Genomic DNA, 14,267 nt, shown 5'->3' with positions numbered 1-14,267 from the left:
GTAGAGGTTTTGTAAACTTACGTTTAATTGGGTTGGCAAATTTTAAAATATTTAAAAAAATACTTTTAATATATAATAATATAATTCCATCAAAAACATTTTCATGTAAAATATTTCCAAAAGGAAACCATTAGGCTCACACTGTCAAAAAGTTATCAGATCTCTTGTAGAGCCAAGCTTATAACTCTACAAGCCCTAACTTCACAAATTCTACATCTTAGTCAAAATATGTGGCTTGGCGGTTTCAATACTAGAAGAAGTATTGTATAATAAAAAAATATTAATAGTGAATACATTTTTCACATTACGCCCATGTGACGTTAGCGAAACCGAACGGCGGTTATGATAATTGCATATATTTGGGCACGATATTAAAGTGATGCTGTTGTTGTAGATGCTAGAAATATGTCGTGGGTATTTAATAGTGAGTGTGAGTGCAGTGAGAGCGGCGCCTGTGCTGGGACAAATGGCGGGTGTAGTGGTGTCGAGTGCGAAAGTTGCAGTAAATGTGGCCCCGGCGGCGGCGGAGCGGCCGTGGCCGTCGCGCACACCGCGCCGAGCCGCGAGTGGCAGCAGTAGCAGTGTTAGGGTGGGACCAGATGGTTCACTCGAAGAAATGTTCACTTGATTGAATGTTTTATTTTCCTGTCACTGCATGTTCACACGGCTGCTGGAAAGATTATTCACTTTTTCCTCTTGCTTGTGCGTTTTTCTTATGCGTCAACGGTGGTGGGTACGACAACGGATCGCAAGAAGAAATTTATTTATTTATTCTGTTGCTACATTACTTTACATTGTAAATCTGTTTTTAAATTTGTTTTCTTCGTGGTGCCATAAAGAATATTTACTTACTTACTATTTAGAGCCTCGATTACGTTGCTGTGGGACCTAGCCGAAGAAGATCCTGAATTGTATTGGAATCATTTGCGTATGCATAAAAATACACATTTGAGGAACTTCTACTTCTAGTTGCTCCATTAATAATGAAGGACTGTGGTTCCAAAGGCATTGATAATTTTCTATAATCTTAATATTCTTTAACGTTAATCTGTTCTCTTGAACACCATTTCCTTGCGATTTGTTATGTTCGTCTAGGTACTACCCACAGTATCCGAATGAACATTCATTCTGTATTCACAATGTTAATTTTTTCTTTATTCCGCATGCGAGTGAGAAATGCGAATGAAATTTATGAAAATAGCCAACACTGTTGGATTGTTTCACTAATGAATAAATTTATCACTTTTGGTTCATTTTGTGTTCAGACGTGTCGCTTCGAGTGAAAACCTCAAAATGAACGATCTGATTTCACCTTAAAGTGCGCTCGCCGCTCGCTCGCGTGTGAGGAGGCGGCGCGCAGGCGCGGGCGCGCGCCGGCGGCCGGCGGCGGTCGGCGGCGGCGGCGGCGGCGGCAGTCCGCGGCGCCGCCGACAGCACGCGGCCGCGACGCGCGGCTCCCGCGCCGCACAACTTTCCCGCGACGACGTCAGTCTCGCCGCGAGTGCAACCACAAGTGATCACGTACAGTGCAGTTCACAAGTTGTCTAACAGTTGCTAAAGTTGGTGTTGTGTGTTTACGAGGGGAGTGCGCTTCTGCCTGCGGTGACCGTCTCATCAGCGTCTTACATCTTGTAAGACACATACTTTAATTTATTTGTCACATTAAATCTGATTTTATTGATTTAGCGTTTACATGTAAGAATACATACAAGTTGTCAATTTCGATGGTTTTTAACAGATGATTATATATTATGTATTGTTAGCCAGCGGATATATTGGGACGGTCATTATTTCTAAATAAGTTTTATGGTGAATATAATACGTACATAGAACAGCTATAAAGTATTATAGCATCAGCTACATACGTAGTTCAAAATTAAAAGAAACTACACAAATGTAATGAATATAAGAGTCTCGGTAGGGAGTATCATTTTGTACCATTTTGCGTTGAAACTATAGTCCATGGGGTCCCAGCGCACACATGTTTTTATGCAGAAATCGCGAACCGTCTGGTTGACGTAACTGGTGACCAAAAAGTTGGCGGCTTCCTCGCACAACGTATTAGCATTGTGATACAATTAGGAAATGCCACCAGCAGCCTTGGTACAATGCCTCAAAGGCCTATTTTATTTACTAATTGCAATGTACCTATGTATGTACGGGTCAAATCTTGCAAGTTAAATTTAACCCACTTCCCGACTTCTAATGATGAATGAAAATTTGCATATATATGTAAGTTGGGTGACAATGCAATAAAAAAAAAAAAAAATGTATTCAATATATGCTATTGAGCTGACCTGATGATGGAGACAGGAGGTGGCCATAGGAACTCTGTGGTAAAACAACGCAACCTAATTTGTGTTTTTAGAATTGTCTCGATGAGTATTATTTGCCTGTGGAGAAAAGTACAGTCACCAATAAAAGCTTATACCAAAAATTTTAAATTTGCCAAAAACTTATTAGATTTAAGCTAGTTATAGTAATACCTCTGTATATATTCATTTTGTGTATTGTTATTGTAACTACATAAAGTAAATTAGCTACGCCATTAATTTATTTAATTGAATGTAAGGAGCGCCGCGAGCCGTGGGCGGCGGGCCCCTCGCCGCCGATCATAAATCTCTGATATCCGTACAACGCTCTTTATACCTACATACTCGTGAATAACATTTACTGTGATACTCCCCATTTACGCCCACTGCCGAGTGTGGATCAAAAGAACCATCCCGTCAGCTTTCGTCCGTTAATAATATCTTACGGTATGATACTCATTTTCGGTTATCTCCCTAATAATCCAAAACGCCATTTATCCGAAATAATCTCTCAAAACTATTAAAAAAACATGATAGTCATCGAGATAAACACAATATTTTCAAAAAAACTTAGGTTCCGATAATCAGCGAAAAATTCGTTGAATTATAATTCAATGCAGGCAGGGTTCCAAAGGTGGTAACTAATGAAATTGTTTTAAAGTACCTCTTCACATAATATGTATTTATTAGAAATGTGAAGCACTTGTATTGAAACTGAAAATAGGGGTTCGTACCACAATCAGAAACTGAAAATCCATACCATATGAGTACCATAATCTACCGACTTGTTAATTGACTCTGACAATTTGCTTTACATTTCGTGAGTAGGGTTGGTAAAATTTGGAAACCAGGACAAGACGCGTGAAAACCCCGGATTTTAGAGTCCAGAACCCGGACATGCCAACAGGTTTTTTTAAACAGGTTGTGCGTGTGTCGCGGGCGTCCTATATATAAGGCTTTAAATATTTAAACCCGGACTACAAATGTAGTCCTCCCCGGACGCTCCCCGGACGCCTTCTAAACTATGACAAATCCGGGGAAACCCGGACGGATGGCAACCCTATTCGTGAGTCACACTCCTGTACTCACCTAACAATGATAACTAGCATCTATCGATATCGATATCCTTATCGACTTAAAAATTAAAAAATACAACGGGCCTTCTTCAGCTTAATACTGTAAAGCTTAGTCTGTAGTTGTTTTAATTAAATCCTCTATAATTTGGTTATTTTGAAATGTATTTGATATTTAAATTTGTAACGGCAAGTCAATGTAAGGAATTTATATGTATATAGTGTTAGTGTTAGTCTTTAGAGGTTTCGGTCTCCAGGCCACAGTCGCCGCGATTCTAATAATACAAACGAAGTTTTTAAAAGATTAACCCCGGTGTTTTCCCCCTTGCCTCGTGCATGCCGGAGGTGCGGGGAACTTCATATTATTTTTGGTAAATGACAATGTCACGTCGGTGAAGTGGGACTCGAACGCCAGCAAACTTCTTCTGACAGATTGATTTTGTTGTGGCTTCAGAGTAGAGAGTTTCCGAGTGTGTCAGTACGAGTAAAGTAAACAAGTAGTAGGCATTTAACGAGCATCGGAAAATATTATTATATATTCAATATATTACGTATAACGTACACGTAGACTGATATGTTTAGATTTACGCATTTTACAGTAGTAGTAGTAGTTACGACTGGTTACAAGCAATAATCAATAAACTGGCTCGTCGTTAATCCAATCTAGCAGAATTACCTACAAAATAGCGTTTCCGTTCCATTCATTTAGTATGATATGTTTTCCCGCGGCACGTGTTTGTTGTTTTTGCCAAATGCAATAAAAACGCTAACGATTCTCGCAAACAGCGAGTGATACGGGTGCGTCGCGCGTCGCGCCGCGCTGGGCGCCGGGCGCCGGGCGCCGGGCCCAGCTGCGCTCATACAGAAGCCCTCACGAACAAAAGCTTTGTCCGATTTGCGCGCTGGCAATATTTCATCGAATTGTTTAATTCAGTTGCTTAAAAAGCTTTATCGTGTGCGAGCCGGTTCGTTAATCTCGCGTGTGTTATTAGCACTGGCTTTTTTATCAATTTTAATTTTCACAATACGTATAATATAATAGCGGTTGTACCACTCTATAAAAGTATATTTATAATTGATAAAACTTATATTGAGAATTGATAAAACTTATCTTTGATGATTTTGACAAACAGAACTATTCAACTATTTGGACAGGACTTTTTGGCAAGTAACGCAAATATGTCACGGCGGCCGGTAAAACGTCCCACTTTGTCACTTGCCATAAGGACGAGATTTGCTTGTATCTTTATATTGTGTGCCCTTACAGGGTGTCATGTACATACCGTCTATGCTTGTAACACCTTACTGTATTATGAACATGGCTACAATGAAATAAAGAATAAACAATACGAATAACCTGTCAAGGCGTCCTTATGGCAAGCGACAAAGTGGAACGTTTTGCCGGCCGCGGTTACATGTATACCCATAAGAAAGGACTTTTATAAATAAAATAAATAAATAAATATTATAGGACATTATTACACAAATTATACGCGATTATTAGACTATATTGCGTCAGGACTGTGTTAAAGGGTGGTGCAAAAGTGAGTTTCCTCGGATTTTCCTTAACCGATCCGTTTTTAGGGTTACGTAACCAAATGATAAAAAACGGAACCCTTATGGATTCGTCATGTCTGTCTGTTTGTCCGTCCGTATGTCACAGCCACTTTTTTCCGAAACTATGAGAACTAATACCTACTGTTGAAACTTTGTAAGTAGATGTAATCTGTGAATCGCATGAAGATTTTCACACAAAAATAGAAAAAAAAAAAATCTTTATACTTAGAACAGAAACACAATTTTTTTTTTATCATCAGACCCATACGTGTGGGGACAGGTCTTCAAAAATTATATTTAGGTTACTAATATAATTTTTTTCCAAACTGAATAGTTTGCGCGAGAGACGCTTCCAAATTGGTAAAATGTGTGCCCCCCCCCCTGTAACTTCTAAAATAAGGGAATGATAAAATAAATAAAAATATTAATAGTCCTCCACATCGATTTCGATGACGGCGACCTCAGCAATCAAGGGTTTTTCCTCTCATGAGCTCTTATGTGGCTGGCCAGGCCAAACTTGCTCTTAAACACCCTTTCACATTCACAACAGTATAGTTGACCGGCCGCGTTGTATGTATACACATAGGAGGGCTTAGGTCTGTCCTTGCGTAGTTGGCGTTTTACGTCTAATGTAGCGAGGCGGTTTGGCCGCTTTTTTCACTCTTTTATTTAGCTTCACGGCGTATATTTGTATATATTATTTTGATGTGCTTCAACTCTTGTAACCTACATTTTAACTACTTCAATATCTGCTTGCCATACTATAATTCCGTAAATCTGATGACAATGCAATAACATGCTAACACGGAGCTGATCTGATGATGTACTCGGAAGTAGCCGGAGGAATTATTTGATGGAAAAACATAAACACATTGAGTTTAGGTTCATTAGGAAGATCTCGAGAAGTACTTGACAGACATGCAAAGGAGAGAAAGTACAGTCGGCATTAAAAGTATGTATCAAAAATATTTTTGACGGTCACTAGTTTATTTTTCAGCAAGGCCCAATACACATATTGCACAGTGGTAAGTACGTTTAGTGGTACGTACCACTAAACGTTAGCGATACACCCATAACGATAATATCGTATATTACTATACAGCCACTTGGGCATCAAAATGTTCAAAGGATACTTAACTTTATACACTGATATATAATAACTGATTTAATATGGACATCTAGTTCAGTTTATCATTTTATATACATTAGTATGATTATGTACTTAAATAATCAAAATATTTGATAAAAATAATTTGATTTGTTCTCAAAGTTGGATACTTAACTTTATTTATTTATTTAAACTTTATTGCACAAAATACAAAAAAAAAATGTACAAAAGGCGAACTTAATGCCTAATAGCATTTCCTACCAGTCAACCATCGGGCTAAACAAAGACATGCAAAAATGGTGCAAACAGAAAGAAAGATGACATTTATTAGAACTATCGAAAACAACTGAAAAACTTGATACAATACATATAAAATACACAAATAAAATTACTAAAATATATATAATATAAATAATATACTACTAAACATTATACACATAATCAATTATATGTAATGAATAATGATGGACGCTACTCGAACTCTTGTTTCAGCAGATACTTAATGTAGCGATTTGTTAGATGAGTTTCCCAAACGCAGTTATTCCTTCAACCGCTCGAAAGCTAACTTGCTCGGGGCTTGTCTTATGTCTTATATTGAGAGGGAGCGAATTTTAGAGACGGCTTGCCTGGACAGCAAAGGAGTTAGACATAAACCCAGTGCGGTGAGAAAGAATCGGGCTGTAACGACGGATCGTGAAGATTGATCGTACTATCGTATCACACACTAGCGTCTCCCGAGCGTCGGCGTCTAGTCAACTCTATGGCTGCTGCTCGACGCAACGTTGGCACGACTGCGCAGCGACGCTATTTTCCATAGCGTTGACTAGACACCGACGCTCAAAAGGTGCTAGTGTGGGGTGGCCCTTACCCACACCTACTTAGTAGAATCGGGCGAATCGGCCGGCATTGCGATGTGATCTCATTTGAATTACAAAACCGCCGCGGACGGGAAAAATGTTACATTTTATACGCGCGCAATCGAAATACGACCAAGTACCTTCATTATTTATTTAACAGGTTTCAATCTGTATTACTTAGTGTTATCTAAAAGTTATGAATGAATAATGGTATCTGGCGCCGCCGGAGTACGGTTCGGCCGATTCAATTAAGTGTAAGTAACGCAGGATACTGGTAAATACAATTACATGATTATTGAAGGTCATGACTCTGAAACAATTTGAAGGTGTTCGGAAAAGATCCCTTTATCGACTCGAAAAGAGCTGATAATCAACCACTTTTGAAACCGATAAGCTAAACTCATAGGGCCCCTAAATTTTTCGTAATAATATTAGACGTTAAATTGCAGTTACATTACTTCTGAATAACTACGAGTATTTGGTGCAATACCTAGGTATAATCCAGGAGAAAAATCACACAAGATTCCATATTAAAGTTGCACGCTTTATCACTCGGCTTATTGGCTTACCGCGCCATACATCAACATAGCACTCTCAATAATAAAAAGCGGACCACGCCTCACTTTATCATGCTACAGGTAATTGATCTTCGCATGGGATCCCTTCTTGGCTTAGGTTACCAGCAATTGTGTTTGGCAAATTTAATAATGAACCTGAGAGCTCTCCTCGGAGAAAGGGCGGCGCGGCAGTAAATAGGCGGCGACGGAGGCTCACGCTCGCACGCTCGCGGGTAAACTAAAAGGTTCCAAATTAATGGAACTGAACACCACAATTTCATTCAGGCATAATTTTTCTTTAAAAGAAACGATTGTAGGTAATATTTTAGGCATTTGTATAGGTTTTTATCATGAGTTCAAATCAGAATCAGAACTTTATTTTGCTTCATAATGGTTGCATGCAACGTTTTGCATACTATACCATTTCATATGAACATAAAAACAATATACAGATTAATAACAAAAATCGGACAAATGCGAGTCGGACTCGCCCACCGAGGGTTCTGTACAGATTTAACTTATATTTTTTTTTACAGTGTACAGATTTAACTATCAAAGTTACAAGAAATCAAACTATAAATGGACTTGTAAACCGCTCAAGTAGACCTAATATTATGTGGTACGAAAGTGCCTACAAATACCGATGCATATGTAAGTGTGCGTAATGCACGCACACTTACATAGCTAGTTTCGGATACAAATTAGAGATAGCGCTTCGAAATTAGTTTCCTTATTTTACTAAATTGATGTTATTTTGTCCCTGTCCTGACGTTGTAGTTTATCTTAGGAACGTTACTCGGTCAACGTCGAATCCTTAAGAATGTTGACAATGATATTTGTTTGATATCATTGTCAACATTCTTAAGGATCCGACGTATCGACGTAGGAAGGTATTTCAGGGACGACATGTGGTGATGATGATATGAAGCATTTGTTTGATGCTTCATATCATCATCACCACATGTCGTCCCTGAAATACCTACAAATATGACGAATTATCAATCAAGCGAGAATTGTTGTCGGAATAGCAATATAAGATCCCGGTAATTCGCAATGTCCTCTTTGATGGAGTTCTAATATATGTATAAGTTTTCTCGGGTTTCCTCCTATCTTCCTTCAATCTTTTCTTCCATTATCTTTTGTCTTGTCATACTTGAGTGGTAATATCTGAGCTGTGACCAGGTTTGCTGGTAATATTACTTTCATAATATGAGGTTGTTACGGTGAATAAATTGAATAAATGTGACAGATGTCATCAAAATATACCTCGGCCGGCGGCGGCGACGGGCCGTGTGTCGTCGGGTGTCGGTCTGTCACTAATCCGTTATCATTGGCCGGTGGGCTGTGTATCGCAACAGCACCTTATCGAGTTAGTTGAGGTAAAGGGGGTGGGGAGGGGGAGAGGGTAATGCAATCAGGTGAGCGCCGAAACGGACGCCGGCAGCGCTTCCGGCTTGTCTGCTTCCGGTCGCTGCTAATTCTTTGGAACCCCTCCCCTCTCACCACCCGGCACCCTCTTCAAGTACCTCCATTGAAAATAGATTAAGTTGCCAATTGATTGTTCAAATACGATATAAATTTTTGAGGGTTCCGTTGATTTGGTTAGATATATATCTTGTATGTTTATGACAAACACTTGCCCTATCAAAAGTAATAAGACAACTAACAATAAAATGCAAAAGTACCTAATAAATACGAAAAACTCTTCGTGAAATGTGAACATAACGAATGTACTAGGTACAACTGAAAAAGCGCTGGTGGCCTAGCGGTGAGAGCGTGCGACTTGCAATCCGGAGGTCGAGAGTCCAAAGTGTTCGAACCCCGGCTCCCATGAGCCGTGGCAAACATGCCGGGACAACGCGAGGAAGATGATTATGATGACAACTGAATACCTTAAGTAGGTACATTATTAAAGCTATCGTCAATGTTATAATACTATATAAATGTTTTGTTCCTGTAAATTAACGATGATCAGTCAATCGGCCCGATTCGAACATTAATATAGGTACGTCAAAAAATTTGCTCTAGAAATGATGTGGATGGGATACATCAGTGTCAAAACTGGTCACTGGTCGCTGGTCACCACCCGTGCGCACTTGTCAGCAGCTGAAGTAGTTAAAGGGCCGAGTGTTCAAAATTATTTGCACATTACTTTAATGAACTTTATTTCTCAAAGAAATTTACATTTCGCTTAATAAGAAAAATTAATACTTCCGTTTTAAGAGAGCCATGTAAACTACTAGCCTAGCCATGTTCACTTTGCCAATACGCAACTTTGGCATAACCCTTTTATTTAAACCCTCGACACAAATAATAATATAGCATATCATATCATTTATTCAATAATAGTCATACATTGTGATTTATATTTATATAATTCACTCAATTCACTTAATAACGTAAGAATAATATAGAACAGCGCCATCTACTGAGTTACAAAATACACTATAAATCGAATTTTCGAAAGAAGTAATCTTGTCGAAACTTGAAACTAAATCGGCAAAGCTATTTTAGAGATAAGTAAATGGGAACATTCAATAAGCGTACAGGTTTTTTAAGAGTTGAAAAACGGGCACCCCAGAAGTGTCAAGCATTCCAAACTTATTTGTAATCGACGAATTAAAAAATTGCTGTCTGTGTCTATAAGACCCTGACTAACCTAGTGGAGTGACGGGACGGCAGGTCACGGCCAGGCGGCCAGGGGCGCAGCCATCCATCTCGCGCCATCAGCATTCATGAATGCAAATACAAGCAAAACTCGCGCGTGTAATGTAGCGAATGATTCTGCGTCGCCAGCAACCGAACTATTCTGGAAATAGCTGACCGCCAGCCTTGACGCTTTAGGCATTTTACAGGCAAATTACACTTTATTAAAACAATAATTTGTGGCGGCTGTGTCTGTCTGGGTAAAAAACAATAATGTGCAATAGTCCCTTTAAAAATTATGATTGAATGCAACACAATTCTTTATAGACATTTTCAAACAGCTTGGGAACGGTAAGAGATCCATTCATGCTATATCAATACAATTTTGCTAGATTGTGCGTTTTGAGGTTATGATTGTATGGAGATAACTGTGTCATGGAACCCAAGCTGTTTGAAAAATACTATAATGCTCACTTAAGCATAAAAACCATACACTCCTTTTTTTGGGCAGTCGTGTAAAAAACAAGCAGTGAATACTCTTTTAACTAACGGCTTAACTTTGTAAGTTTCCTACAAATGAAAAGGTTTTGAACCATGTTTAAGAGGAAAGGGGCGGCCGCTGCTCCACACAAACGTAGTCCACATTTTCCTCTCTGGATATTGACATTATGGAAAATATTTTTAATTAATTTGATGTATATTAACTATAGCTATGTCCCTACGTTTGAATTTTTAGATTTTTTGATTATTGTAAAAATTAGAAGCGAAAAACCGGTTTCATGCAAATTTTTAAATTCTCCTTACTCATATAATATTAAAATTTTGGAAAAAAATCAAACGTAGGGGCATAGCTGTGGTAGATATACAACAAATTGTGTCAAAATATTTTCAATAATATTCATATTCAGAGAGGAAATGAGGATTACGTTTGTATGAAAAGGAAAGGCGATTTGCGCGGGCCCTCCGCTTCCGTATACCCGATATTAATTGAGCAGAATGTTCATGTAAATGTATCAACTGTGGAAGTGAGGCCGAGACAATATGTAGAGTTGAGTTTATACTCGTTATTCTAGTTCTATGAGAAGTACTTCTCTCGATCTCGTTAGGATTGCCTCGATTAGCAGTTTTTGACAGTGAAAATAACTGTGCAATAGACAATAGCCACTCGTATCAGAAATAAAGTTTGCTAGAAAATATGTTACCCATGCACCAGCCGGCATCGCAATATCTATTCGTATGCTCTTGAATGCTCTTGTCTTGGCGTTATGTATCATACTAATTAATGGGCTCAATTGACATTGGTGACGTAAATTATACCTTTTATAAAATGTAATCTAGTGCTTAAATGTAAAATAAATTTCAAACTTTTTTTGTCGGGCTGTTAGTAAATGGAACACGCAATAAAAACAGTAAAATTGCCTTTCAAGGATGCTAATTAGATAGTCACGCTCCGCCGCCGCCGGCTGCTGCTGACACTCCCATTCCGAAACGAAGCCCCGTCCTCTCGAACCTCAGCTATTACAATATTTACAACGCCGCTCAGGACCACGACCGACCAATAAAAAACAAATTCAAAGATCTGTCGAACACAAAGTCTGACACGAAAGAATTCCAAGTTGGAGATTACGAATGGGAATTATCCAGCGAGACTGCGGATGACACGGCGCGGGTGGGGGAGGGGGCTGCAGGCCATTCAGCCGGCCTCCCGCCGAGTACCACAGCACAGCTGACATGACATTTCATTTTTATACACCAAGGAACCGGAAAGGTAGTTAACAAGTTGTTATTGCAGTCCCGATTTATTGTGTATATCTTTTGCCAACGCGAAATTTGGAGGTGTGTACTCGGAGTCTGCTTGGTGTCCCCTTTGTCACCGGTCGCAGTTAAAGCAGCCATCAGGGCGTAAGGAATATAAAATTTAGGGGAAAATACAATACTGGACACATGCGATAACGGTACCTATCAAGTTTCATCTTCGGCTGACGGGGATTCATGTTACGTTATTATTACTCTAGCGGCTGACACGTTTTTATTGTTGATAGCATCTGCAGAGTGACACTCAAACAACCATCTGGAGCCAAGACAGTTTCTAAATGCAAAGAAGTTGTTAGACAGTGATTGTTCTGTGATAGGTAGTCGTTAAATTATATAGGTACCTAATAAACAACTCAGAGATATATAAACATGAACATAATTTATTTAAAAATACGTATTGCATTCATATAAACAAGGACTAATGTGTCGTGTCCAATGCGCGCAACGACATAGACGCATTGATGATTAATTAATTTAATTAATTGCGAAATTAGCGCGGCTCGGCCGCAGCTAGCGAAGTGACGCGATGAGTGCCTTCGAGCAGAGTGCACCTATCGTGAACGAGCTCCTCGCCTTTCTGCAACGGAAGCTGCTACTGGAAGGAGTGATGGACACGGTGTCTGCTGTCCATATCTGTTCGTCGAGTTTTTCTGTCGAAGACATCTGTGCAGCAAAGAAGGTCCCTCGGGATCGCTTGTTGAAGGAAATCGTGGCCCTAAAAACATGATTAGCGGATGTCATTACGAAGTTTGAAGCGGCCCAGGTCACTATAACAGAGTTACGCAACGAAGCCATCAGTTTGCGAAACAGTGCCCTTACTCGGTCGGAGCGCGATGATCGGCATGCTACGAGCGCCGAGTCGGTCAGTTTGCGAGTTGCTGACACTGTCAAATGTGTCGCATCAGCCGTGTTGCCGCCCGCGAGCCTCCCGCGCGCGCGCCTTCCCCCCGCCTCCTCCAAATCACGTCATCGTGTTTACGCGGATGTCGTCGCCAGTCCGAAAGTCGCATTGAATCGGGTTAGTGTACAGTGGATGAGGAGTTCACACTGGTATCAAGAAAGAAGAAGGCGCGCACGGCGCCTCGTAAGACTCAGTGTGGATCGCGCCACTACGTGCATTTCAACTCTTTTGTTGTGCGCGTGCCGCGACCGCTGCAGGGGACCATCGAATGCGCCGACTTCTGGCCTAAGGGTGATGTCGTGTTTCGGAGGTTCCGGGGCAAACTGCCGAATCCGACACAAGAGCAGCCGATTCAACGGAGCCACGCTGTTTTGTTGCCTAAATAGTGTTTAGTTGTAATTTTATAAAATGTATATGTATGTTAGTCTGTAAGGTATTTGTAATATGGGCCTTGTTGCCTGAATCAAATTTTAAATAAATAAATAAATATTCTATATTTCGTGGGAAATAGTTTTACCTCGAATAAATACGCTGCCCTAAGGTGCCAGGTGTGTGCTTCCTGCCGACTCTGTTGAACTAGTTAGATCTTAAAATCCCGATGCATTTATATTTGGTATTACAAACTTTCAAGACGGAATTTTGTTCCAAAACCCTCCATTTTCGCTGTCGGGTCGTCAAGTGAGCTCGTATTAGGAGGCGACGCATATAATATTAGTAATATTAAAGCGTGTATTTGGATAACCAATCGAGTCGTATTCAAAGTGGCACGCGTGTGAATATTGGATTAGTTTGTGTAAGGCGTGAAATTAGTTCGCAAGTACACAATCAGCCGATAACGACCGTCGTCGCGGCGCGAGCGACACGTTACATGTTACCTACGTAATTATTACTTACAGGCTTTAATAGGGGGAAACTATTCCTTTGCGAAATCGTAAATTAGTTATTTTAAATGTAGGTACTTTTGTCGTAAAGAACTGCCAGCTATTAATTTTGAAATTAAGGTATTTTACAACTAATAAAAAATATATGTTTAAAAATATAAATATAATTTAAAATTGGATTCTGTTTCATTTTAATTCGAATAATAGGCTCAGTCACTCACTTTTACGACAAGAGGTCCCAGCTGACCTTTAAACCTGGAGCCCAGTTACCTATCACAACCTCGAAACATGTTTGTCCTATATTTCATTCACTGTCGGTTTTCCAGAAAGGTCACAAATGTAACATAATCTTATGGCTTCTACAGAATGCCTTTTTCAAAATGTTGAATATCTAAATGAGAACTTATCTAAACCAGAACTTATCGTTATCGTATCTCATTCTTCGAATCGGGCCGGAAATGTTTTTTTTTTGATATCAATGATATCTAAAGTATAAAAGCTATGTAATTGAAATTGTCTATGTTTAATAAGTCTACTATTGACATCATATCCCAAGAATA

General features: G+C 39.5%; 1 protein-coding gene across 1 annotated transcript in view; it reads left to right on the top strand.

The window, feature by feature from the left end:
• Positions 1-1,426: 1,426 nt before the first annotated feature.
• LOC133529063 (TWiK family of potassium channels protein 7-like) overlaps positions 1,427-14,267 on the top strand; it is a 32,887-nt gene continuing 20,046 nt past the window's right edge. The window contains exon 1 of the mRNA XM_061866678.1: positions 1,427-1,631. The gene's annotated coding sequence lies outside the window, so the exon portion shown is untranslated. The remainder of the gene's footprint in view (positions 1,632-14,267) is intronic.

Source organism: Cydia pomonella, chromosome 20 (genome assembly GCF_033807575.1).
Source record: "Cydia pomonella isolate Wapato2018A chromosome 20, ilCydPomo1, whole genome shotgun sequence".
NCBI classification, from domain to species: Eukaryota; Metazoa; Arthropoda; class Insecta; order Lepidoptera; family Tortricidae; genus Cydia; species Cydia pomonella.
The sequence above is the reverse complement of the archived record's forward strand: the minus strand, read 5'-3'. Positions and strand labels throughout refer to the sequence as shown.